This window comes from Syngnathus acus, chromosome 15 (genome assembly GCF_901709675.1).
Source record: "Syngnathus acus chromosome 15, fSynAcu1.2, whole genome shotgun sequence".
Classification (NCBI taxonomy): Eukaryota; Metazoa; Chordata; class Actinopteri; order Syngnathiformes; family Syngnathidae; genus Syngnathus; species Syngnathus acus.
Window position 1 is genome coordinate 1,994,325 of NC_051100.1, and position 24,937 is coordinate 2,019,261.

Sequence of the window (24,937 nt, forward strand, 5' to 3'; positions counted from 1 at the left end):
TCAAACTGGTTGGTGTAACAGGATTACCTCGCCTGCGTCAAATCCTCTTTTTCCCGGCGGCTCGCTCTCCTCCTCACACTTCTCCTTTTAGCACCTTCTCTATATTCTTTGGAGTAGTTGAATGGCGATGTCAGCTGTGAAAATGTCTCGTGAAATAGCAAAAAGCCTCTATCAGAGCGAGCGTGCTCGTTATTTTCCCTCACAAATACAAACAGGTGTGTTAATATATTCCGAGCTTATCGGCCCATGAGCAAATACGCCGTCACTCATTGGTTGCGAGTGATTTACTCGGGCTTTGGCCACTCAAAACGGCTTCTAATTTCGTGCTTTTATGGCCATTTTGCGCATTCTCCAGCCGTCCGCGAAGGTTAAACTGCCACCAGCAAAGGCGTATGTGTCGTTTTGCTACGCAATTACGTGTGTTTGTGTGCGAGCCTATTACAGCCTTGAAACAGAGAGCAGAACCAATTTTACTTCAACTAAAGCCATTTTCAAAGCTTTCTCATATTTACATACTGATAGTGAGTGAAGGTTTTACACGCTCTATAGCCGCATAAACTCAATTCATAAAAAACAAAATAAAAAAAAAACATAATGACCCGTGGCACTAATGAGACGGATTTCACACTGAGCTTATTTAGCGATTTGGTTTGAAATACAAATACGGCTTGGACTTTATAACGAGCGATGTCATATTTTTAATACGTCTGGAACAAACAGTGGCAAGAAAGAAAACAAAATGGCGTTTCACACAGCAGGGTCCGAGTGAAAGCTTGCCCATATTTGGAAGTGGCTTTCCCCGCTGCTTGCTATATTAGCAATCTGTTAGCGATCTGAAATCACTCCGCCATTCCTCTTTATTGGATTTTACACTTGTATGATCAATTAAAGTCGTCGTTTTAATCTAACACGATTAACCTCAAGTTATGCTGATCCATCCAAAAAATCTTATCTAAAGAATGCAACAAACATCTTGGGCTGGAACAGAAGACCCGGAAAGTCTTACAGTTTGTAAACCCAACAAACAGAAGACAATGTTCACATGGGAAGTCATGTGAGTTCAGAAAGTCACGCAGGATTTCAGAAAATGTTTTTCTAGTCACTACCACGAAACCAGAAATGCTCTTTCTACTCAGTAAATTGCGGCTAATTTGACAATGACGGAATTAGACGCTAACGTTTAGTGACTCAGCTACCAGGCAAACAAGCGAAGCTTCACAACATTTTGCTAGCTGCCGACGGCTCCACCATTTTCTATCTCGCTGTTCTTTTCCATTCATACTAGACATCAAGCCTAGGTAGAAGCGATTTGTCTTTCAAAACAAAGTTGCCGCATTCAGAAAAACAAGATTCTCGGCCAGATAAACCAGGATGAAAAATGCTTCTTTATTCCCCAGAGGGAGTCCTCGTGACCCGTGTCGAGTAAACGTCAGCTCTCGGCGAGCAATTTTGCGCGGGAGTCCGCCTGCGTGTCCATCTATCTGTTGGACTGTCACGCCAAATGTTTCATTTCTGAAGGGGGATGCAACACGAAGCAACCTACGAGCCGACCTGTCCCTCCAGCTCCGTGCATCTCCTGTATGATGTTTGACAAATAGTCCAAAGGAAGAAGCAGGCTCCCTGGAGCTGTCTGCATGTGGGGAGCAGAGCTTCCTTGAGAGTGCTGTACCCGTTTGATTTTAGAGGACTGTCATGTTTTGGCTTCGGGGGTTTTCACTTTAAAATAGTGTACTTTTTTGACTTAAGAGTGCTGTACCTCTGATTTATTTTTGGTGTAAAATAAACGGTATAATTTCTCAAATATGGAATGCTATGTGGTGGATGCAGACCAAATTTGTCAAGAAAATGTTGACTTTCCCTTCCTCTAAAGTCAAACAGGTTCACATTTGAGCTTTTTGCACGTCGTCCGATGTATTATTGACAAGGTGCTGTCAGAGATACTCAGGTGGATGAGCGGGAGAAGATATGGACCTAATGGTACAACTCTGTGATGAAAGAAAGAAAAGAACAAGCCAAGTAGAACAAGATGACGTTATGGTGACCATATTGAGGAAATGTATTAAGGAGAGTGGTGGTACACACACGCACAGACACACACACACACCGCAACAAGTGTGAATCCTCTGAGAGGGAAAACTGCGATGTCTCAGTGTCAGCTTGCAAAAAGCATCTCCTCACTTTTGTTGCACACAATACACACACGCACACTAACCCACCCTCAATGATGGCATCCATCATCCATTCATCATTCATTTATTCATCCCCCCCCTAAAAATTGCTGACTATATACTTAAACGTTGCTTTGTTTTACGGTGCTCATTGTAAATGACAACCTGTTAATTGCTTTACCTGAAAAACTAAAAGTTGAATGAATAATTTAACGTTGAGCTTCTCTGGCAAAATGTCCATCGTGAATTCCGGCAGCTTTTCAATGCAAATAAATCGAGCGGGGCCTGAGACCTGAGCGACAAAACGCTTCCATTTCACGGCTAAGCCTGTGAGTGTGTTTAGCCGCAGAATGAGGCAGAGAAGAAAGCGAGAGAAGAAAAAATGAGTGAGATTGAACGAGAATAGGAAGGCCGCGGGAGGTGAGCGAGCGTGTTGATGTAGCCGAGAGGAGACGGGATATTAGATAGAAATTATTCATGCGCCTTCGCCAAATCCGCCCTCTCGTGAGAGACGATGGAGTGTTTGTACCTCAAAGATGACGACGCTCGGACGCGAGAGGCGATTGCGAGAAGAGAGCCGCCGCTAATCATTTGGCATTCATTAGCCGGCTTTATAGTCAGTCAAAGAAACAACTGGATCCATTGCCTCAAAGGTTCTTCAAATTGGATCGTTTCTTTTGAGGAATTCTTTCCCAAACGGACACCAGTACGAGTACTCGAGTCTTTAGTCACCGATACTATTTCCAAGCGCCGATACCATTGACGCATTCTTTCAAACTGAGCGCACGCAAAATTCAGTTTAAAAACTGATCCTAGCAACGGCTGATTGGTAGGGCTATTATTTCCTACGGGGATGAAAATAATCTGTGTTGAACAATCAAGGTTTCGCTGTTATTTCGAAAATGCAGACACGAAGCGGCACAAAAACGCTGAATAATTATGCCGGCAGCGACGACTAATCAGCCGACAGGCGGCATGTCGAGTGCATGGTCGTTGTGTGCGTCCCGTCTGTTTGTGTGACTTGACAACATTGCGTTCACCGTGTAGTCGCGAGCTCCACTGTGTGTGTGTCTCGTTAATGAAGACGGAGCTAACGTCTCCGGAGCGCGTGGGGAAAACACTAGAGCACATACACACGTCGCATAGAAGAAAGAAATGTTCCGACGGTCCATCCTGCTTTCGAGTCGGATGAATAATTCAGCACAACCTAATGTTGTCTCGGCCTCATCACGCATTTTTCACCGCGCCGCGCTACACGTCTTTGCTCTTGTTTATATCTTTTTTTTAGGGCACGGCGGGCTTTCATTTCCTGGTCTAACGCGACAATACTCGATCAAGTGAATCACCTCTACACAAGCGCAAACATACGTGTTGCAAGGATAGCCAAGAAAAAGACATCTTTCAATGACATACATGTTAAAACCTTTGTGTATGTGTCTGTGCCTCACAAGAAATAACCCAGAAATAGCAAAGGAATTTGTCAAACCAAACAAAATACCCACAGGGATGAAATATGCCAACCCTCACCGAGGAGAATGTTGCTGATTTGACATGGTAGCCCACATGGTAGTTAGCATTGACAAGTTAGCACTTAGCTTGGGAGCATGCTAAGCAAATAGCTTGGGTAAACTTTGCAAAAAGCGTGCGCACCCCCAGGACTGGTCGCCGGCCAATATCGACAAACTACAGACTGGTCGCTAGCAAATCACAGGAGAATATATTTGATCAATCTTTTATCGCACAGGTGTCAAACTCAAGGCCCGGGGGCCAGATACGGCCCGCCACATCATTTTATGTGGCCCGCGAAGACAAATTGTGCATCAAATTCGTGTCATTACTAGAATTGCAAATTGTCTTCACTTTCAATAACGTCTTCTTTTTTTTTTAAATATTTGACCAGTTTTTACTCGTCTGATTTGAAAACGAGTTATTTGTTAGTTTGTTTTGTAGCTTTGACTGTATATAATATGAGGTGCTCATACATTTATTTGGGTTGACAGTCATCATGGCCCTCCGAAAGAAGCTATGACTACAATGCGGCCCGCCAAAAAAACGAGTTGGACTTCCCCGTTTTATCGGATATTTTAGGTGCCGAGCAACAACTGCAAATGCGAGTCATCATAAAACATATGAAGCAAATTTAAGACAACTGTCCACTGATAGAAACATGAGTCATAAAATCAATAGCGCGATGCAGCTGATGCTGAAATGTATTTTTCGATGATTTCAAGGAGATTACACATGCAGATGTATTCGTCTCTAATGACTGCGCTTGCATGCAATCAGCGTCGGTCGGAGAGAGGCTCCACATTCACATTTATTGTCTCACTTTCTGTCCGTGCGTTTGGATTCAAGATGATGCTCATTTTGTCCAGGTGAGGATATAAAAATAAAGGCCAACTGTCAGGCTCACGGCCTAAATTGGAGATGGGATTGAGTGGTGGACGTGGACTGCTTCACCTGCATCTGTTGTGTCTTTATCTGCCACTGAAAGGTCGAACGCTGCCAGACTGCAGCTGACTGGCTCAAGTGTAATCAAGCATGGCCGACTTTTTCTGACATGCGCACACACACATACATGCACACACACACACAAGCTATTTCCTGGCGCTGACACTTTGTCATTCAGAACAAAAACATTTCTCCTTTACCATCCTGTATAGGCGCAAGCTAAAACATACTAAAGAATAATAAAACTGAAATGTCCGACTGGTGTTCATTTCACTGGATTCTGGAAATCAAAATATACAAGGATTGATGAAGAACAAAAATGGGAGCAGCAAAGCAATTCCAAGCTCATGCCTTGAAAATAATAATAATAATAAGCTGGGATGTTCATATACAACAAGTAATAAAATAGAGAAGTTTGCCTACACGGGATTATTGCAGCCCCAAAAAGGCTGAATCGACAAATGCGCTGCAGAATTTCTTTAATCCTATAAAAAAAAAAAAAAAACTATAGTCATACAGCCGTGCAAATCGGATAGCAAATATATTTATATATTTTTTTTTACTGTTCAAGTGAGCCGAAAAATGTCTGGCATTACGGCTATATAGAGAGACAGACCGAGAGAAAGAGAATACAACTAATGCTAACCCAAACTCAAGATTCCAACCTAGACCGCTTTACCATAAGGAAAGAAGCACTTATGCAATTTGAGTCTTAAAGTTCAGAAAGTTTGGCGAATTCTCAACTGTCAACAAAAGACACCCTCAGCTATTTTGGAGACAAAGACACAGGGCAGCTAAGATGGAGAGGAAATGGAGGTAGGACAGGAGGATGGGAGCTAAAGTGAGATTTAGGAGAGGAGCGACGGGTGATTAGTGGGCAGCTGATGCATGGAGGGAGGCGCTGAGGGGAAGATGGAACTGGGGGCAGGTGAGGTAAAGGGGGGGGGGGGGTCAGAAAGAGAGCAAAAGAGAGAGACGGTCCATCTCAGAGAGTGGAGGAAGGACAAAGTTTAAGCAGGATTGATCACCTGTGTCTGTCTCCGGAATAAGGCTCGGGATGTACATCATTATGGAAGAGGACGCTCCCACACCTGAGCTGCATGAAGGAGGGCACGAGTTTAAAGGAGCTAACAGCAACCCTGCCGTGGATCCTTTTTTTATTGGGGCGCTAAACCTAACTAACCTCTGACACCTTTGGAAGGAGCGAGACATCTGTGTTTCTGGTTAAAAAAGAATAGTTACCTCTGCCAAAACAAAAGCTATCAGAAGGGGGCAATGGATGGAGAACGACATTTTGTACTTCTACTGAAATATGCGTACAAAATTGTTTAAACAAAATAATAATAATAATGTAGCCCTGAACTGGCATGTAAAGCATTAAAATTTGGAAAAATACATCCGTTCAGTTATATTTAACTTTAAACTTCAATTCTTTTGCATTTAATGTTTGAGAACTATTTGTTTTCAATCATTTACATTGGTAACATTTCAAATGAATTATTTATTTTTTTATTATCTTGTATCCACGCACAGTGTCTTTACAGAAACCATGCAGTGGTTTATAATAGATTATATTTTTCAAGGTTTGGTGGCAGGTGGACATGATGGTGTGACTTGAAAGCTTCACAATTTCTTTTGAGTATTCAGCCAACTGAAAACATCATAGGGAACAACCTTCATTCAGCTTCCAAAGGTAGCATCGAGTCCTTTTCCTGTATGGATTAGCCATTTGAAAAAAGGCAAGGGTGAGGACAGACAAGTGAGACCTTGCAGGAAGAAGAAAACATGACGCCTGAATAGCAAGCTTACGTGGAGGAGGCCCAGTGAATTAAACCGTGGAGGCCATTGTCGATGGCTTGACGACGTTAAGCGTGGTGTGTATGTACATACATCGGACTCCATTATCATTACGGTGATTCATACCACATGCTGGCAGAGATGGATGAGAGGGGAAGAGGATGGTGAGGAGGAAGAGGATGTGGCAACCGCAGAGCATGATTGTAATGACTGCAGTGAGGTCGCCGGTGCAATTATTGAAGAGGGCGGCGCAATCAAGCGCCGCTTGCGCACAACAACTTTGGAGAAAGGAGCCATGTTAACAATTTTTGGTGGTTTATGTTTGTTTCCTATCAGTGCTCATTATTCTTGTACGATATTGAAAGCAGTAATATCAAATGATTGTACACAATCAGTTTCAGAAGGTTCTTTTTTTAATGGCTGCCTTTGATACAGCTTGGCATTTTGAATTGATGTCAAATAAGCTACTCGAGTAGCCTACATTTTTATTTCACGATGAGGGGAAACGACCGTGAAAGGTTTAGCGTATCTGTAAATATTTGTATCATTTTGATGGTATTTTAGAAATAAAACTTGAGAAACTTAATTGATGGTTATGGAATCTAAAAATGAGTTACATTTTTTTCTTTTTTCAAAATAAAATTACAACACTTCAGGTTTTCATCATCATCATCATCATAATAATAATAATAATGGCGTAAAGGCACAATTCTCTCGTAGTCTTCTCAGGATTTAGTAGCGCCATCATCGTTCATCTGAAGAGGCCAACTTTAATACTCTTTACACCAGAGTTCCTGTTTGCGCTCCCAATTGATTTGAAGCCAGCCGCACGGCGTGATCCAATAGAGGGATTTGCTGATGATGTAATATGTGCGGGGAATGAAACAATGCCCGGGCGAGTCGGGCATATTCCATTATTCACGTCTTATTTCATCATTTCACGTCACAGCGAGTATCAGGGGCCCTATGTTTGCGCTGCATTTGCATCCCTTGCCGGCTGGGTGCAAGTTACTCTGACAGACTAGCACGGTTTCAAAAATCCTTTTGATTTGTGAGATTGACTGGAAAATATTCATAGCTCAGGTCAGGCCCAACCAGCCGTGGAATTTACTGGTTGGTCAAATATTTTATAAAGAACATTTCAGCAAATGCCAGATAAAATTGTATCTCACCATAATTCAAATATTAGCATAGCCAACGTGAAACATCAAGTAGCCACAAAACTCACCAGTGAAATTTGATGATAAAGATAAAAGGCATGTGGAGGCTAACGTTAGCCAATCGCTGGTTACGACAAAGATGTTCTATATCATGAATGAATGTGAAAAATAAAGAAAGAAACTACTGCACTGTGATGCAGTGAGAAAAACATTGCAATTCAAGCAGAAAATGTGAGTACCGTAATTTTCGGACTATAAGTCGCTCCTGAGTATAAGTCGCCCCCCCCCCACCCAAACTATGAAAAAAACCGCGACTTATAGTCCGAAAATTACGGTAAATGTTTTCAAAACTCAACATTGACCTCAGTTGAACACAACAAACACGTGCTGCTACGCTCCATGTAAATGTTAGTGACCCCGACTAATTGACATTTTAAGTCAATTAAAATGTGTTGTCACATTATCAATCAAGTTATTTTATCTAAACAGATTGTTTTAGGCCATATTTTCAAAGCTTGAGCAGAATTTATATCACATGAATCCATTTGTCACATTTTAAAGGATAGCATTGTGATTGTTTACTTCCAGTGAATCAGATAGATTGAATCATGTGGGGGGCTTTTCCCCACAGAGCATAAAAGCATTTAAGCTGAATGTTTTTGTTTTATTTAGCAACAAATCAAAATATAATGCTATGAAGTGCTTCAGCACTCTGCGAGTGACCTTCACTAGTCATTATGTTGACTCAACAGCAGCTCGAGCGCACATGCCGCATCCCAAACATGACACAAAAGAAGCCACACATTGTTATTACAAGAATGAAAACTTTGTAGTCTACACTGGATATTTTTGTGGTAACAAAGTGTCTGCTGATAAGTCCACATCCACGATAAGAGAGGACAGAAAAGAAACAGCTGTTTGTCTATATATTCAACGAAACATTCTTACAGCCACTATTTACCACATTATTTAAATTAGCAATGATCAAAAACTTGGCAAGAATAGCGTCCGCTTGAACTTTGACCCCGATTGATTGGCACTGATAGCTGCAATGAGAACATTGAAGCATTTAAAGGCAACGTCGTCATTTCGACTTTTATGAGGTGGACTACGATGCCATCTAAGCACACGCACAAACATGTTTCTGTTCTAGGGGCTTGTCTACTCGGTTTTTTTCCCACCGCTTGTTTGCAGCGACCACTGCGCCTCGCCCTGTCATATTTACAAGGGGCCGCGATGCGAGCCGACAGCCACGTCGCTTGCAGTGACTCGGCACAAAGTTACCTGCTGACGCTGGCGGCCATTGAACATGACAGCGTGTGGTGTGTGTTTGTGTGTGTTTGGGCCCCGGGGTTTATGAGCTACCAGAAACACAACCTGCGTGTGAAAAGAGGAAAGGACTGTTGCTGATTGTAGGATGAGGAAGCGGCATCCTTGTCTGAATATGTCAAAAGGCCAATTCCAACTTTTTTCCACTTTTGTAAGAGTTTTTTAGACTAACATGGCTGCTTGGATAAAAGATGGCGGACTCTGTGATTTTCCAGAATTTGTAAAAACATATTTTTTTAAATGTGTCTACTCAGGGGAGAGCTGCCAACCAAATTTCATGTTCAAAGATAATAAAGCTAGCAATTTAGCATTATCCATTAGTCTAGTATACATAATGCGGTAGCTGTGTGAAATAATCTCTGTGACAAATTAGTCTTTGAAAAATGATCCTAAATTAGCCGCCTAAAACTAAAATGGCAGACTTCCAGTGTCTTTTCAAGTATGGGAGGTTATTCTTTTTAAACCAAAGGCGGTTTATAAAGAATAACCTCTCATGACCTACTCTTTGAAGGAATAAAGGAAGAAAATCAACATCGGGAGGGAAGTTTTTGCTGCTCAGTGGCCTGTAATGGCCACTTCAAACTAAAATGGCAGACTTGCTGCATCTTTTCAGCCCTGGCTTTCTGTTTATAAAGAGTAACCGCTGATGACCAACTCGTTCACCTTCCCCTCTACTCGAGAGAAAATAAAGAAAGAAAATCAAAGGACAAAGGCTATTGCATTTTTATGGCCTTAGAATGCCACTTCAAATGTCAGCTGTTTCTTTTCAGACATGGCTTTCAGAGTTTTTTTTTGTGTAGGTTTATTCAGATGAGTTGAATTTTCAAACGAAAACAATGTTTTAGGGTTAGGGGTCACCATGTCTGGTCCTCAAGGGCGCCAATCCAGTTTGGTTTAGATGCATCCCCACTGCAACATACCGGATTCAAATCATCAGGATTGTTATCAGGCTTAATAGAGCTTGCTGATACTACGTTGAACATTTGGATCAGGTGTGTTGTCGTAGGGCTGCACCAAAAACAGGCTGGATTGGCACCCTTGAGGACCGGACTTGGCGAAAAAAAATAAAATGAAATAAAATTTGAAAAAAGAAAGGATTATTAAAAAAGAATACAATAAAATACAAAAAAAAAGGCATGGCTTTTTGAGATTTTTTTTGTGGGTCTGCTGATAATAGAGCTGCCTATCAAGTTTCAAGATGTAAAGTTAAACTGCTTCAGGCGTTTTTGGGAGTAGTTTGTCTTTGAAAGATCAGGACATGTTCAAACCAAGATGGCAGACGTCCAGTGTTTTTCCACGTATGGCTTTTTCACACTTTTTTGGGGGTTTAGTCAGGATAGCGCTCCTACCAAGTTTCATGTTTTAGTTAAACAGGTCTTGGGGGTGGAATTTGAAAAAGGCATCAGGTTTTATGGGCAGTTATCAAATCTTGCCACAATACTCCACCCAGAGTTAGTGAGGGACATTTAACTCATCTCACTTCACTGCCCATCTGGCAAGCATTTGTGGTATAAATTTGGTAGCTGTCGTAGAAAATCTCTAGGGCAAGTCCGTCTTTGAATGAGCAGTTAGAGTTCCTGGTTTGCGAGGAGGGGATTTAGAGCAGTGGAGAAATTCCAGTCTATTCACTGCTGGATTTACACACATCAGAGTTGAGAGGAAGCGAGGAAGAGGAGGATGAAGAGGAGGAAGGAAGGTTTTCAAATGTCAAGTCCTCCGAGATTAACAAGGCAGCGAGGGAGGCCTGAGTTTCGATTCCACACCGCTTCTCAACTTCTTCCTGAGTCCGCCTCGGAGATGCCGCCATCCCTCGCCGTCCCTGCAACACGACAACTGCCGCAACCCCCCAACCCACATCCTTTGGGTGTACATATTTTTTTATGCACACTCACTGTAAGGACTCGAGCAAAGAGGGCCATGGATTGAACTCCAATGGTGCTCACTTGAGAGCACAGACCTCTATCAGGGGCAAAAATCCTGATTCTGAGTGGGGTCAATTGATTGGGGTCTGCTGGGTGAATCTCGTGGGAGGAGTTCAACAAAACCCAAAATGGCTGCTTTAAACCAAAATGATGTCCTTGAGACTTTTATGTGTCCTCACAATTCTATGTCCATGGGTGAACATGGAGTGCATTTTTCTAGTATTCCACTTGGTGCTTCTGAGTGACTTTTGTCAGATTTTCTTTTAAAACCAGAGAAGGCCTTCATGCATTTTGGGAGGAATTAACAGGGCTCAAAAAGGTTTATTGGTCTGAAGACTAACAATGAGGTTGAATTTCCATGCATACATGTTCCAAGTCAATTTGAATTCCACCATGATCCTTCAAAGACCAACAGCTGCATGTTTCTACGCAAAACTACAAATGTGGTGGGAATAAAGTTAGTTCTTTGGACTGTTTCCAGGTCCTATTTGAACAATGTTTGTTTTTCTTGAGTTAATATATACCGGTAAATATAAAATCAATTTCAGTGGATACAGGTCAAATTTAACCATGACATATTGGTTTTATTTATTTGGGTTCACTTTGGGTCAAAATCATCAAATTTCAGGGAATTATATTCAGTCTAGTTTTATTGCTGACAAATGTCATCATGTGTTATACTGGACTAGAATAAGCTGCATTTCCATACATACAGATACAGCAACAGTTGAGCCAATAAAAATAATAATACAACAATATCAGAATACAAATTTGCCATCTTGATGCAGGCAGACTATATTTCCAAACAACCAATCGAGTTATCCCGAGGAAAGGATTTACAGAAGCACTGACCCCCGATTCTGCAGTAGATTCTATCAGCAGAAATCCGATGTCTTTCTGGTAAGATAAATTGATTCCTTCGGGTGAAGTTGTGCGTATGTCTGTATGTATGGTCTTCAAGTGACAGTGACCTTGGTCATACAAGCCATGTAACGACTGGCACTGACTATTTGAAAAGCTCACTTCGCAATGGCGTGACCTCGGTGGAGCTCGAAAGCCGGGCGGATGGTGGCATTTCTTGAGAGGCTCAATCTGTAATAGTCATATGTCCAAAGAATGCTCACAATGTAGTGGATTTTATCCTTGTATCGATATGATTTTTTTTTTTTTACAACACAGTGCTAAGACAGGACAGTATATGTTGCTTGTGCTTTCCATGAATTAATTACAGTGCAAACACACAAAAATCATGCCAACACACACGCACAACAAACACGGAGCAGCAAATGCATGCACACAAGCATAAAAACAGTGTACACACACACGCACACGCACTCACAGATGAGTCGGATCAATAAAACCAACACATCTCCATGACGATTTAAAAAAAGAAGACAAACGCTCATATTGGTCTGGTGTTTGGGGGCAGGCTTAAAAAAACAACATCAAGCTGGCTCACATTGGCTTTTTCCAAACGACACCAGTGTGCCATTCCTGACATTTCACCTTTTACCGAGACGACCGCCTGACATTTTCTCACCCTAGCTGGTCATGGCGAGAGGGATGAATGCTAATCATGGAAATCTTGGAGAGAACCAATAATACTGCCAAGTGACCCAAAAAAACCCCAACAAAACAGGGGGGGGGGGGAATAAATGTCTGCATTGTCTTACCAGTCTGCTTCTCAAAGCAGCATTAAAACATCTTAATACACAAGATGGGCTAGTGTTTTTTTTCCCTTAGGCCAGAATACACTGACACGTAAAATGCTTACAAGTCATTTTGTTGACAATTTTTACTCAACAGTGCTTAAAAACATGCTTCAGAAAAATTGGAGTGGTTTGGAAGGGCTGGAACGGATTATTGGCCTTCCTATTCATTTCAATAGGGAAAGTTGATTTGAGATACATAAATATTAGGGAGCACAGTCACAGAACAATTTAAACTCCATAGTTAGCAGGCACTTGCATTCATTATTTGGGATTTCCATTTAATCCGTACATACGCTGCGGCGGCGGCGGCGTCATTTTTCAAGGCATTCCACGGTGGGTGGTTTGTGTTGGGCTTATTGTGTGCTACAAAATATGACAAGTTGCTTGCTCACACCGCACGCTAATTGTCCCCGGAGCCCGCCACGCGAGCGCTCATTGAGCGCTAATTGCCGCCCGGAGGGAATGCGTTACGCCTACCAAAAAAGAAAAAAAGCAACACTGATGCGGAACTCACTCTTATTATTAAAAGCAAAATTGCTAATTTGCACCTTGGAACTGATAATAACCGTTTTCCCATTAGGGGAATTGAACATGTATTGACTCTTATTGATGAGGTCGGTCATTGTATTGAACTTTTAAATTGTCAGTTAACCGGCGGGAGACTCGATCGAATGCGCAACGTAAATCTTTCCTTAATTCCCACTCGCACGCAAATGGAACATTCAGACTATGTAATGAAATTAGCGTTGACTATCGAGACAAATGTTAACATGGGAGGGGGGGGGAGCTCCCTTAATTTTTCTTTTTTGCTGAGGTTTCCTGCTTTTATCTCTGAAATATTTTAATTTTGCAACTCTTTCCACCAGCATGATTAACGATGTGCCACAGGGATTAAAAAATAACAATTCTTTGATTAAAATTATACAAATGAATTCAAACTACAAGTAGCTATGAATGAACCGATACACCCTTTTTTAAAAAAATAATGAATCCTTGAAATTATCATACATAAGCAAACAACCTTTCCGATATACCATAAAGCATCTGTGGAAGTTTGCAGGCCGTACAATTCACTCAAAATGTCCGTTTCCCACTAAAATGGCTGACTTGAACCATTTACAAATGTTCCGTTATGATAGACATGTTGACCCAATTCCGTGTTAGTTGGTGAAAATGGTGTCTGGGTAAAATTGGGGACACAATTGGGTACATTTTGGGGTGTCCTTGTATTTAAACTTGTGAATTTTGTTCATATTGTATTTAAAGCCTACAATGACCTTATAACTGGCAAATACGAATGGAAAATGTCTCTACCTTTTGAGTGTTGCGAAGCAAGGTCATCTGTTGAACTTTACATCTCCTCACCTAACAAACAGACAAAAACAACAAAATAAATGTTAAACATCAGCAAAGGCCAGACGGGGAGTGTTCGCTGAAAAGCGAGTCTGCATTTCCTCCGTCACATCTTCTTATCGCCGCCTTACTCAGACATGTGCACTCAGTCAGCAGTCAGCGATAAGATAACGGCGGGAGATGGACGAGCAGAGAAGCCCCGCTGAGATGAGTGATGCCGAGTAAATAAAGAATGTGCGGGCTGTTTTCCAGTTAAAGAAAACACATTAACCATCAACATCGAGCAGATGATGGCGACGGATATTTCCGCGGCGGCATATTTAGCACCTTACGACAAAAACACGAGTGTAAATGTTTAAATGTTTGCTTCCAAAGTGATTGCGTGTTTAAATGATTAAATCTTTAATTATCCGTGCTTGTTTTCAAAAAGGATTGGAAATCTCAACGTAAACAAAAGCCCTTTTCCCTCCGAGCCTCTGCAGGTGAAGGAAAACACACCTCGGGGGAAGCCCACCGAGAGTTGCGGGGGGGGGGGGGGGGGGGCGACGGCTGACAATTGCGCTAAGTTTGGATTCATCGACAGGCGCCGAGTTAATTAAAGCCTGCGGCTCACAGTTCAGATCGCTTTTGAGCTTGTTGTCATGGAGGCAATCATAAAGACGTGCGTGGCCAAATGGGCACCTCAACATTTTGAAAACGGCTGCGGATTCTGTTCCAATGGGATAAGCTGGGAGTGAATTGTGAGTCAGAATGAGAAAATTCCGAGGGAATGGGTGAAGTTGTCATTTGCCAGTGAGCGAGTGAATGACTTAGTTGAGAGTTTACAAGAGCACGATGGTGGGATACTTTGGGATGCCACAAAATGTCAAATAAAATTTTTGGGCTATGATTTTCTTTCCAGAATTGACCTTAAAAACAGATAGCTGTGAAAACTAACAACACTAATTGATCCCGCAGTAGCATTGTCTTAGTCCTTTTAGCAACCAGTTGTTAATTCATGTCAGGCACGAAGACAGACGACTTGCTGTTTGAACAAAAATAATAAAGTCCCAAATTAGCATTGGACGCGAGATGCACATTAGCATAAATTTAAAACTTGTTTTTCTTCATTGCAGCAGACATTACAAAAAGCCCACATGGGTTCAAGCGTATGCAAAATACCGGACCAAAAAAAAAAATAAGAATGGATGTGACCGCTTCAAAGCCCTGCCGAGCTACGGCGCATCGGCGGGGATCGGCACCTTCAGCACCAATCAGCGCTTTGTCGTAAAATCGTTTTTACACCTGTAGGCAGAAGAGGGGGGAGATGCGTGGCGGGGAAATGTTTCCTCCCGCAGAGAAGCTTTGTTCACGCAATGGAGCAAATGAGGGGAAAGCGAGACGAGTAAACTAAACAGCAGCACCCACATCCGAGGCAAAGAAACACTTTGGTGCCCCATCGGTGGCGAATATTTAATTGGCCTCAGCCGAGGATTATTCAAGCGCACCAGCGACAGCTCCCTAACACTACTGTGCACTTTCTGAGCGGGAAAGAAAAACAACAACAACAAGGAGGAAAACACAGGAAAAGTTTGTCATAAACAGAAAGCTGTTAGTTGTGAGTCAAAGCACGCAGTGTAGCGTGCTAGCCGGCGTCGCGGCACTCTCGTTGGAACGAATGGAAGCAGAAGGCCGGAGTGTTTTAGTGAGTGAGTTAAAGAGTGAGCAAGTGGCTTCGTAGTTGACTTTTGAGGGAGTTAGTTGTGAACAAATGAGTGAGATGTGCGTTAATGATTAAATGAGGTCGGAGTGAAAAAGTAAATTTTGTTCCAGTTTTTACACTTTTTTTTTTAAACTCATTTCCCAGAAATTGATGCTTGTTCATACGAAGCATTTCATTTCGTAAGTTGTTTTTAAAAGGTTCAACAAATAGGCAAGGCTTATTCCACAATGCAAGCTTTTATTTCCAGCTCGAGGCCATTATCTTCCCTGCCTGCTTGGCAAACACTCAAGCATCGTCGTCCATGTCACACATCCTCCTGAAGGTCAAAATAAAAGTACACAGACCGAACAATAAAACGGTTTCAACACACTTTCTTGGGTCACATATTAAAGTGTGGAAACTGCTATTATATTGTTGTGTTTTGATTTTTGACAGGATTTATAGACAAGAAACTCTCATCAATAGTCTTCAATAAAGATCAAATTGAGGTTAAATCTTCATTTAGCCACTTTATTGGTCATTTATATTTCACACATTGAATGTAAAGTTGTAGTAAATAAAATGTATTTATTTGCATAGCTTTATCTGTTAGAACGGATTAATTTAATTTACATGAACCCCTATGTAAAAGATTGCTTTGGATTTTGTTTGACTCATTTTAAATAGAGTTTTCTGGAACAGATTATTTATGAAAACAGAGGTTCCACTGTTACCAATTTTAGTAATTACGTATTTGTAGTTCATTACTTCCCACTCTTTATGAGCTGCCATTTTTTGCAAAGAATTAAAAAGTGGCACCCTATTGAAAAAACCTCACATTCTTCTCCTGGAGACAGAGAGCCAATTAAGTAACAAGAAAATAAACACATTCAAATGTACTATAACACTTCTTCCTTGGCAGAGGTATCCTATTGTAGTATTTGATTGAAGCCGGCCTGAATCTTCCCTTGAGTGTTTATTAAACGTGCAAGCTCACACAAATCAACCGTGTCGCCTCTTTAAAAAAGTGTCACCTTCCTCTTTCTGTACGAGGCGAGCAGAAGTCTATTTTCTCTCTCTCCCGGTGTGTTTGTCTCGGAGGCTCCTTTTTCCATTCTTCCATTCACACGCTGTTGCTCTTTGTGCAACGCTGATGCATGCAGACGAGCCGAAGCTCCGATTAAATGAGTCCGGAGTGGTGGAGAAGGGAAAGCGGGGGGGGGCATGTTTAGCGCATGCAGGGCGGCTGATTAAAGCGTGAGGCGAGAGGCCATTGCTATGCAGCGCCGCTCCTCTTCGCCAACTCGCACACAAGGCAGCTTCTATGCAAGGCTCGCTTTTCATTGGCCGTCTTTGCCCATTTGGACTCGTTCACTCTCTCTCTCTCTCTTTTTGATTTAGCCGTGTTGTTTTCTTATTTATTTCCCAACTTTGCGTTGACCTTTTCCCTTCTCATTTGAGGCGAGGAGACGTCTTATGAGGCCCATTAGCACAGACAAACCCAATCAGAGAATGTTTAAATGGAGCCTGAGGGGAAATGCAAGTGTAATGTAAAGTGCATTTGGAATTTTTGGGGTGGGTGTTACTACTTTACTTTAAAATGGATTCAGTTTGTTTTTCTTCCCTCTCCAAATTATTTTTCAGATGTTTGCAGTTGATACGACATGGTTTGGGGAGGAACACATTCGTCTATTTATAGTTCGCCCAAGGAGTATTTACAACGCTTCACTTATTCCCTATTTTATGTTAATTCATTTTTTCCTTACAATTCTACGCAAAAGATGTTTGCTTGTTTTTATGGCTGGTGTTTTTTTTAGGGGGGCTGTTGGTTGATTGGGCTTCTTTTTGTGTGATAGGTAGGTTGTTGTTTTTTTAGCTGGAGGGCTGGTTTTTTTTGGCTATAGTTAGCTGTTATTTTTTTCACTGGAGCATTGTTTTTTTTTTAATTGGTTGTTACAAACATTACCTTGGAGTCAGATGAATAAACTCATCCTATATATTAGTGTCGAGTCTAGATTGAGTCATAAAGGTGCAGCATTATTGCCTGACGAGCTGCGACCATGCGGTGAGTTGCAGCGTTGTGTTGACGAGACTGATGAACCAGACTGACGATTACACTTTTATCGTTGCATCCTGATGTTATGAAGGGCAAAGCCATAAACGTTATTACTTTCATAAGGCTTTATTAAATAAAAGCTTTATGAAGGCTATGTGTGCGGGCTTGAGGTCAAAACCTGGCGAGATGGTGGACTATGTCTCTTGTCATTAAAAACAATAACAAAAGTAAAAAAAATAAAATAAACTTCACATCCCTCTAAGATGTTCCCGGGCAGCCCCAAAATCCCCCTGCTCAGTTCTCGCGCCGACAGCTAAGATTCAATTATGGCCAACTGTGCGATAATCCCAGCCTGCTGATTGGTCACTGCTGCCCTCTATTAAACCAACACAGCGGGGAGGAGAACGAGGAGTTACATAGAGAGAGTAAGACCGGGAGAAGGCGGACAAAGGGAGGAGTAAATTAAAACATATAGCCCGCTTGTGTGATCCCCTCAAAGCCCCTGCTATCCTTCAGGCTCAAGTGAAAACAAACAAGCTGGCCCTTAAAAGGCCGCTCCGTAATCCCCCATGTAATCACCGGGGCGGCCTCCAGCAACACACACATACAGAAGCCAAAAAACACATACATGCACACGTGTGTTATTTATTCGACGACCAAATTTCAACATCAGAGAATGTTGGAGCGGAAGATTGTGCAAAGATTGTCTCCATCTGTGCTGTTTGCAAAAAGAAATGAATAAAGATGACAAAGTCTGCAAACGGGAACAAATGCGAAGGATTTATGACGAGCACAAGCAAGAATGGAAACTGGAGAGATGTTCATTGACTACTTCTGGGTTTCGTACAATTAGGAATTTGGGACTTGAACATTTTGTTTTTGGGTCAGTTTTGTGTTAAATATTATAAAAGTCACCTCATATATAAAATGAGGCTTTAAAGAAATGAAAAATAAAGCTGTTCTCCCTGCTCTCAAACGCACTGGGTGAGTCCTTTGAAAGCAAGCGGCGCTCAGCTATCAACTACTTTGAGTGGGGAATTTTGATGCTTCACTAGAAGGAAGTGTTCAGGTAGGAAACGTCCCTCAGAACAAGCACCTCAAATTAAAACAGTTTTTTTTTTTTTTTTTTCCTGCATCCTACTTGCTGGATTTCATATCAACCAGACACTGATGCTGGGTGCTAATAATCTACAAGTCCCTTGGGGTCATGTTGACATGTTGCACTGACACAAACAAGTAACAAGCACCTTATGTGCACAGTTTGCAGGTTGGTTACACAATTTGTGATGTCGTATATTAGCTAATTGGAAACAAGGATCTAAACGAGCACATATTGGCCATACAAGAAATCAACAAGATGTGTGAAAAGATGCAGTTTAGAATTGGTTTGCATCTCACACTCTTGGAAAAAATTGCCACCGTTGGTTAAGAGAGTCCCCGTAATTATATTTGACAACATGCCCTTTATTTTAATTTAATTATGTCATTCAGCCTCCAAACTAATAATGTCTTGCTGAATGTCATTATGGCAATGTATCCTCCATCTATCATTACAATCACTAAATAAATTACTTTTTTTTTTTAATGTTGGCACAGCGTCAACTACAGGATAAATAAAGCAAAATGTTTAAAAATAAAAATTCTGCATCGAGCTTTGATTGACGAAGGACCGCTTAACGTGAAATTGTTCTAATTGTAGTCCACCGAGAAATAATCCAAGAAAGCAATCAAACAGTCTTCTCGAGTCCCCCTTTCTGACGCTCTTCATTGCCTGGAGACATTTGAAATAGTCAGCCTATCGCCTTCCTCGGACAGCAGGGGCTCCCGATGGGGTCCCGCCCACTCCTACTATTGGCTCTATGCACGGGACCAATGATAGAACAGCAACTGTTGCATCTCCCCCCCCCCCCCCCCCCCTGCCCAAAAATATAACAACCAAAAGTTGAATGCATATAAAGAAATACATTTGTATATAATAAACTATAATAAGGAATACATTTGTATGGGGGGGATCCCTTACAGCGAGAGAATGCGAGCGCTACTGTGGTTACTGCGCTTCCCACCCCTCCTCTCTCTCTCTTGCTCGCTCTCTCTCTCTCTCCCTCACATCTCGTCCGAGACTCGCGAAGAGAGGACGGACGCACTCAGAGCGGCGCTACACATCGCAAGAGGAGGAGGAGGAGGAGAGCGAGAAGGATGCTGAAGTCGCAGTGACATCTACCCCACTCGCATTGAGAACACCAGAAAGACTCCCCTTGTCTACCTTATCAATCATTCCCGTGGATAAAAACTAAATAAATAAGGGGGATTGCTCCGAACTGGACTGGACCACCAAGCTGCGGATGTTTTATTTCTTGGCTGTGAAGGATTTTTTTTTTTGGTCTCTCTTGCTTGGGACGCGCACGGACTCACAGAGGTAAGAGAAGCGCGTGATTTGCCTTCCTCAGCACCGCACGAGAGGCTCGAGATTGAAAAGCTCCCCCCCCCCCCCCGGTGCACCTTTGGATACAGACCGTTGCGCAAAACGGGTGGATTTGCGCACGCACGTCCGATTTGACGCACACGTTTACGAATCTGGAGACACGCGGGGTGTGATTGTACGTGCGTGGATGTCATGATTTGTCATAACGGTACAGTGTGGCACTCAAGAGTGCGTTTGCGCGTGACTGCGACGCGCAACTTTTATTTTTCCTTGCCGGTGGTTCCTCGAGCCGGTGCATAGACCTATCATCGCCGCTTGGCTCGTAACGGTTCGGTTCTACCTGGGAATTGTTGGAATGAAGCAGAAAAACAGAGAGAAAGAGCTCATTGGACGAGCAGTGCTTCCTTTCTTCCAAACAATCCTCTCCTTGTGGACTGCTCTTGTGGTTTGGTTTTGCAACTAAATAAAATAAAAAAAAGTAAAAGCTGTGTGTAATTAGTGATCTTGTCCTACAGTGTGGTTATATATATATTTTTTTTCTTTACTGATGTGGCTTTGTGATGTGGATAAAGTTTGCCTATGTATTGCTGCTCATCAGCAGCTCTTTTACGAGTGGTTCCAAAGCAGTCGCCATATATTGCATCACTCTTGCAGCCACTTAAAAGATTTAGCTTTTTTTGTTTTGTTTTGTGTTTTCAGATTGATAATGAATTCTCCGGACAGGATCGTTAGTAGCTGGGAGGAAAATGGAGTGTGGAAGCAAGGGTGGTGACTTCTCCCGGGCTGTTTTATGTCTTTCTGCAGTAATGCAGGATGATCTTGTTGCATATTGAATAAAACCTGCACAAGGATGAAGTTTCTGGAAAATGTTTCTTACAGTTCTTCAATATGAACATTCCAAAGAGTTCAGCTTTGAGGAACGCCAGGCTGGTTCCTGAATGCAAGTACAATGACTAAGTGTCACTGTAATGGTTACCGATTGATTTTAAATGTAACAGTAATGTATTCAGTATTCCAGTAATTAGACAGCCCCCTCAATGCTCTTAGAGGGCTTTGGCAAGGGACTCTTTAGAATCTTTCAAAGATTCTCCGACAGGTTTGGAATGAGTTGAAAGAGCGCTGGTGAAGCTCTTGAGGTTCTCGCGGAAGAGGGGGTGGGGGGGGTATTAATTTACGACGCTGTAATTGTGGTATTTATATTTCATTAAGCGCCAGCTGCTAAGGAGTAGAAAAAGAAGGTGAATGAAAACGGAGGCATCATTCCGCGAGTAGCAACAGAGGGAGCTGTCGGGCTTCGCTGCAGCGGTGGCGGCGAATGCCCTTCACTCTTTTTTTGTCTTCCATCTCCCCCCTTGTGACCCCCCCACTCTTCATCTTCCCCCAAGGGCCGCTCTTGGAAGATGGAGAGCTCGTTGCTCTCTCCCCTGGGACAACCGATTCAATCTCACACAAGTCTAGTCTGTCTGGATAAGTATGTCGGCCTGTGAGTGGCTTCTGTTACCTCCCAGACTGACTGGGGATGGGAGGGGGGGAGGTAACACTGCTACCATTTTGTCCCTGTGATGTTTTGTTTAACTCCACTTGTAGCTTTTTCCGACTCGGCGTTAACATGCGGCTTCTACGATTCTTTATGTACATGCTTGGAAGCACTTGTACTTTCCGGCACAAAAGAAAAGCAACAATGGCGCCAAAATCAAAACCTTGACAGAACTGTAGTGTTAAGTGGATGTCGATTTTTCTTAACTTCTTTTTCCACTTGATTTTAGAATTTCGTGTCCACAGATAGTTGGCTTTATTATATCTCAACAAGTCGAGTGGCTAGCAGGGTTTTGTCTTTCCGCCCTGCGTTGACGTTAATCTTTCATGTGACATCCCGTGTAGATGTGTAATAACATCCCGCGTTGATGCCGATGATGGGATTATAACCGTAATCTGCCGTCTCGGGCGGATTGAATGTCAAGCGTGTGTAATTAGTGTTTTCTGACCTCAAATCCTTTTAGTTGTCTCTCTTCGATTGAAGTTACCCAACAGTGACTTTCTTGTCTGCTCAAACTGAAACGTCCATTCAGGTGTTTGATATTCACAAAGAAGCAAAGAAAAATACTTTCAACATAAATTTTGCTAGCGCTCAAATGACTAAGGAAACTTTAATGGAAGGGCCAAATGATGCTATTGCTAACATTTTGCGTCCAGGCTGGTCCATCACCAATATAAATCCTCGTATTTTGGAAAACAATAGACTAGAAATACGTCTTCTTCCCCTTAATGCAATCTAAGATAGCATGAAAGTGATTTTGACAAAAAGAAATGATTGCATATTGCTACTTTACTTACAAGTTAGCCGAATTGTGGCTGATTCACAAGATAGCAAGGACATACTATTCTAACATCTTCAAGCAAATGTAACATCTCACTGTCACTTAAAGGTCAAATTGTTCCATCGTGTTGCTTTAAGAGCAGTTTAATGAGGCTGAACATGAGACCAAAGATTGGCTGGTCCACCACTTAAGTAGCTGATCTGGGGTCAACAAGATAACAATTTTCTGTATATATATATACCGTAATTTTCGGACTATAAGTCGCGTTTTTTTTTCATAGTTTGGGTGGGGGGGCGACTTATACTCAGGAGCGACTTATATACATATATGGTTTTTTTTCACTTTTTTGGGCATTTTATGGCTGGTGCGACTTATACTCCGGTGCGACTTATAGTCCGAAAATTACGGTATATAAATAAATACTGCATCTAATTGCTTAGTTGCTTTATTTTGGAATGGCGGCCATATTGCTCAGGGCAAATTTTTTTTAATTAGTTTTATCAGGAGGCAGGAAATGCACCCCCTGTCTAGAAACCTCTGCTACTGCAACTATGCGGCATGGCATCATCTGACATCAATTAGCACAGATGAAGAAGAATTTCCCACATCAAAGGCCACGACCGGTCCCTTCAAGTCGTCCGGCTGCTCCCGCCTCGGCACATGGTGAAAGCGGCAACAAGTTTGTTAGACAACTTGCCGCTCCACAGAAGTCAAACATCTGCCACGCATCACAAAGCTCGGGGCGGGTGTCATCAACATCTGTGAACTCTTCTTTTTCTCTGATTGGTGACCCGCTTCCTGCCTTTAGTCTGATGTGGTTCTGATCTGAACTCTGCGACCCATTCGCAGGAAAATGAAAGTGGAACCTTGAGTTACAAGTTTAATATGTTCTGTGACCAAAGTCGGTTGTTCCATTTGATGAAGTGCAGAAATTTGTGACGGAATGCAGTAGCCACAGTTTTCTGCTGTGTTTGAGCTAAGACAATATTTCTACTATAGATAATGAAAACAGAAAATCAGTCTTTGGTCGTTTTGGCCCTCGAAATTTTACAGAGCTGCAGAAACTGTACAGAAACGATGATTTTGCTCATACCTGCACATGCTTGCCAACGTATTGTCCGGTTGTTAACAATTCTTTGGAATGTACAAGAGTAATCCTGGGTAATGAGCCAAATGCTGCTTCACTAAACCTAAAAACACAATCTAATCCCTTGTGGTCCATTTCCATTACGGCACGTTTGTTGTTCGAGACTCATTGCCCAGTGCGAACGGGATCGATGCTAATTTGGGATTAACGAGCGAGGTCATCCGTTCAGCTATCGAATATCAGAGCGCGGCGTTGACGGCCTCATCGAACGGATTAGAATGAGAATTAATTACGCCCGATAGAGACCTATTGATGGCGGCACGACCGTGCGTGTATGTGTTTGATGCGAAACCAATAGTTTGCATGTTTTCATGCATGCGTGTAATCTGGAGTAATTGGTTTACTGTGTCAGGTGATTGGCGAGGTCTCATGATAGTCACAATATGTGGAGGTGGAACTAAAACGTTTCGAGTAACATTTCACTTGTCACTCTCCACTTGAAATTATGAGGTTTTGAAGGGGCAGTTCTGTCACATGCAATCACAGTCCAGCTTGTGTTACCATGACGACCTAGGACAGAGGAGGACGTTGCAACGGCAAGTCACTGTTGCTAACTTGATGAATTTTCCCAACCCATCTTGAGACTATTAAAAAAAGACATTAGCCACAAACAGACTGCAAATGGACGGTGCATGTGCAAATCCACTACTGGCTGATAGAATGAATGCCAATAAAGACTGGGTTGTATTTTCACCCTTGCAGGCAGTACTTCATCAGTAAGTCATCCAATTACACTTTGTCAATTAGTGTAGCGGATCCTGACAATCCGAGACTCCCTCCAGAGCAGCAAACTGTCGTCCCTCCTTATCCAGACTGCAAATGAATGGTGCTTGCTCAAAGCCAACACTGGCTAATTTAACAATGCCAAACATATTTAATGGGTGGGCAGCCACTCTAGAGACCCAACTAATCAAAAAAAAATCACTTTTCCAAAATACCTCCCATATTTCTACCTGAATGGAACTTCGCATATGCATTTCAGGCACGGGGGGCTCCTTCTCTTCTCTTCTCATTGCGATGTGGGTCAGAGAAAATTCGGAGGCCAACTTGAATGCTAATTAATAATTCACAGCTGAAAGGATCCTCTCTCCTTTGCGACGGAGTTAAGCAAGACGACAGCGGGTAAAGACGGGAAAAGAAAGACTTTGCAGTGCGCCGGGTCAAGGAGAGATTTAATGAGACGTTTGTGTCTCATTATTACGGATAATAATTAACACAATGTGCGTGTGCGCGCGTCATTCACAGCTGTCTTTTACTCGGATTGTCTTTCAGACGTCTGCTAATTTATCCCCGCAACGATATCATGATTAAGAAAAACAAAACATCACACTTTGGGACTCATTGCTAATCAATAATCAAATCGGTTCAGTGTTGACGCATATCCACATACGCACACACGTTTACACATTAGCATAACTAAT

The 24,937-nt window shown here is 42.2% G+C and overlaps 1 protein-coding gene and 1 long non-coding RNA gene across 2 annotated transcripts in view; one reads left to right on the top strand and one right to left on the bottom strand.

Annotated features, from left to right (window-relative positions):
- Nucleotides 1-24,937, bottom strand: part of LOC119134479 — a 181,058-nt gene that overhangs the window by 125,827 nt on the left and 30,294 nt on the right. Inside the window, exon 5 of the long non-coding RNA XR_005100348.1 lies at nucleotides 13,854-13,904. This is a non-coding gene — a long non-coding RNA (uncharacterized LOC119134479). The remainder of the gene's footprint in view (nucleotides 1-13,853; nucleotides 13,905-24,937) is intronic.
- Nucleotides 19,732-24,937, top strand: part of cdh11 (cadherin 11, type 2, OB-cadherin (osteoblast)) — a 46,642-nt gene continuing 41,436 nt past the window's right edge. Inside the window, exon 1 of the mRNA XM_037271166.1 lies at nucleotides 19,732-20,045. The gene's annotated coding sequence lies outside the window, so the exon portion shown is untranslated. The remainder of the gene's footprint in view (nucleotides 20,046-24,937) is intronic.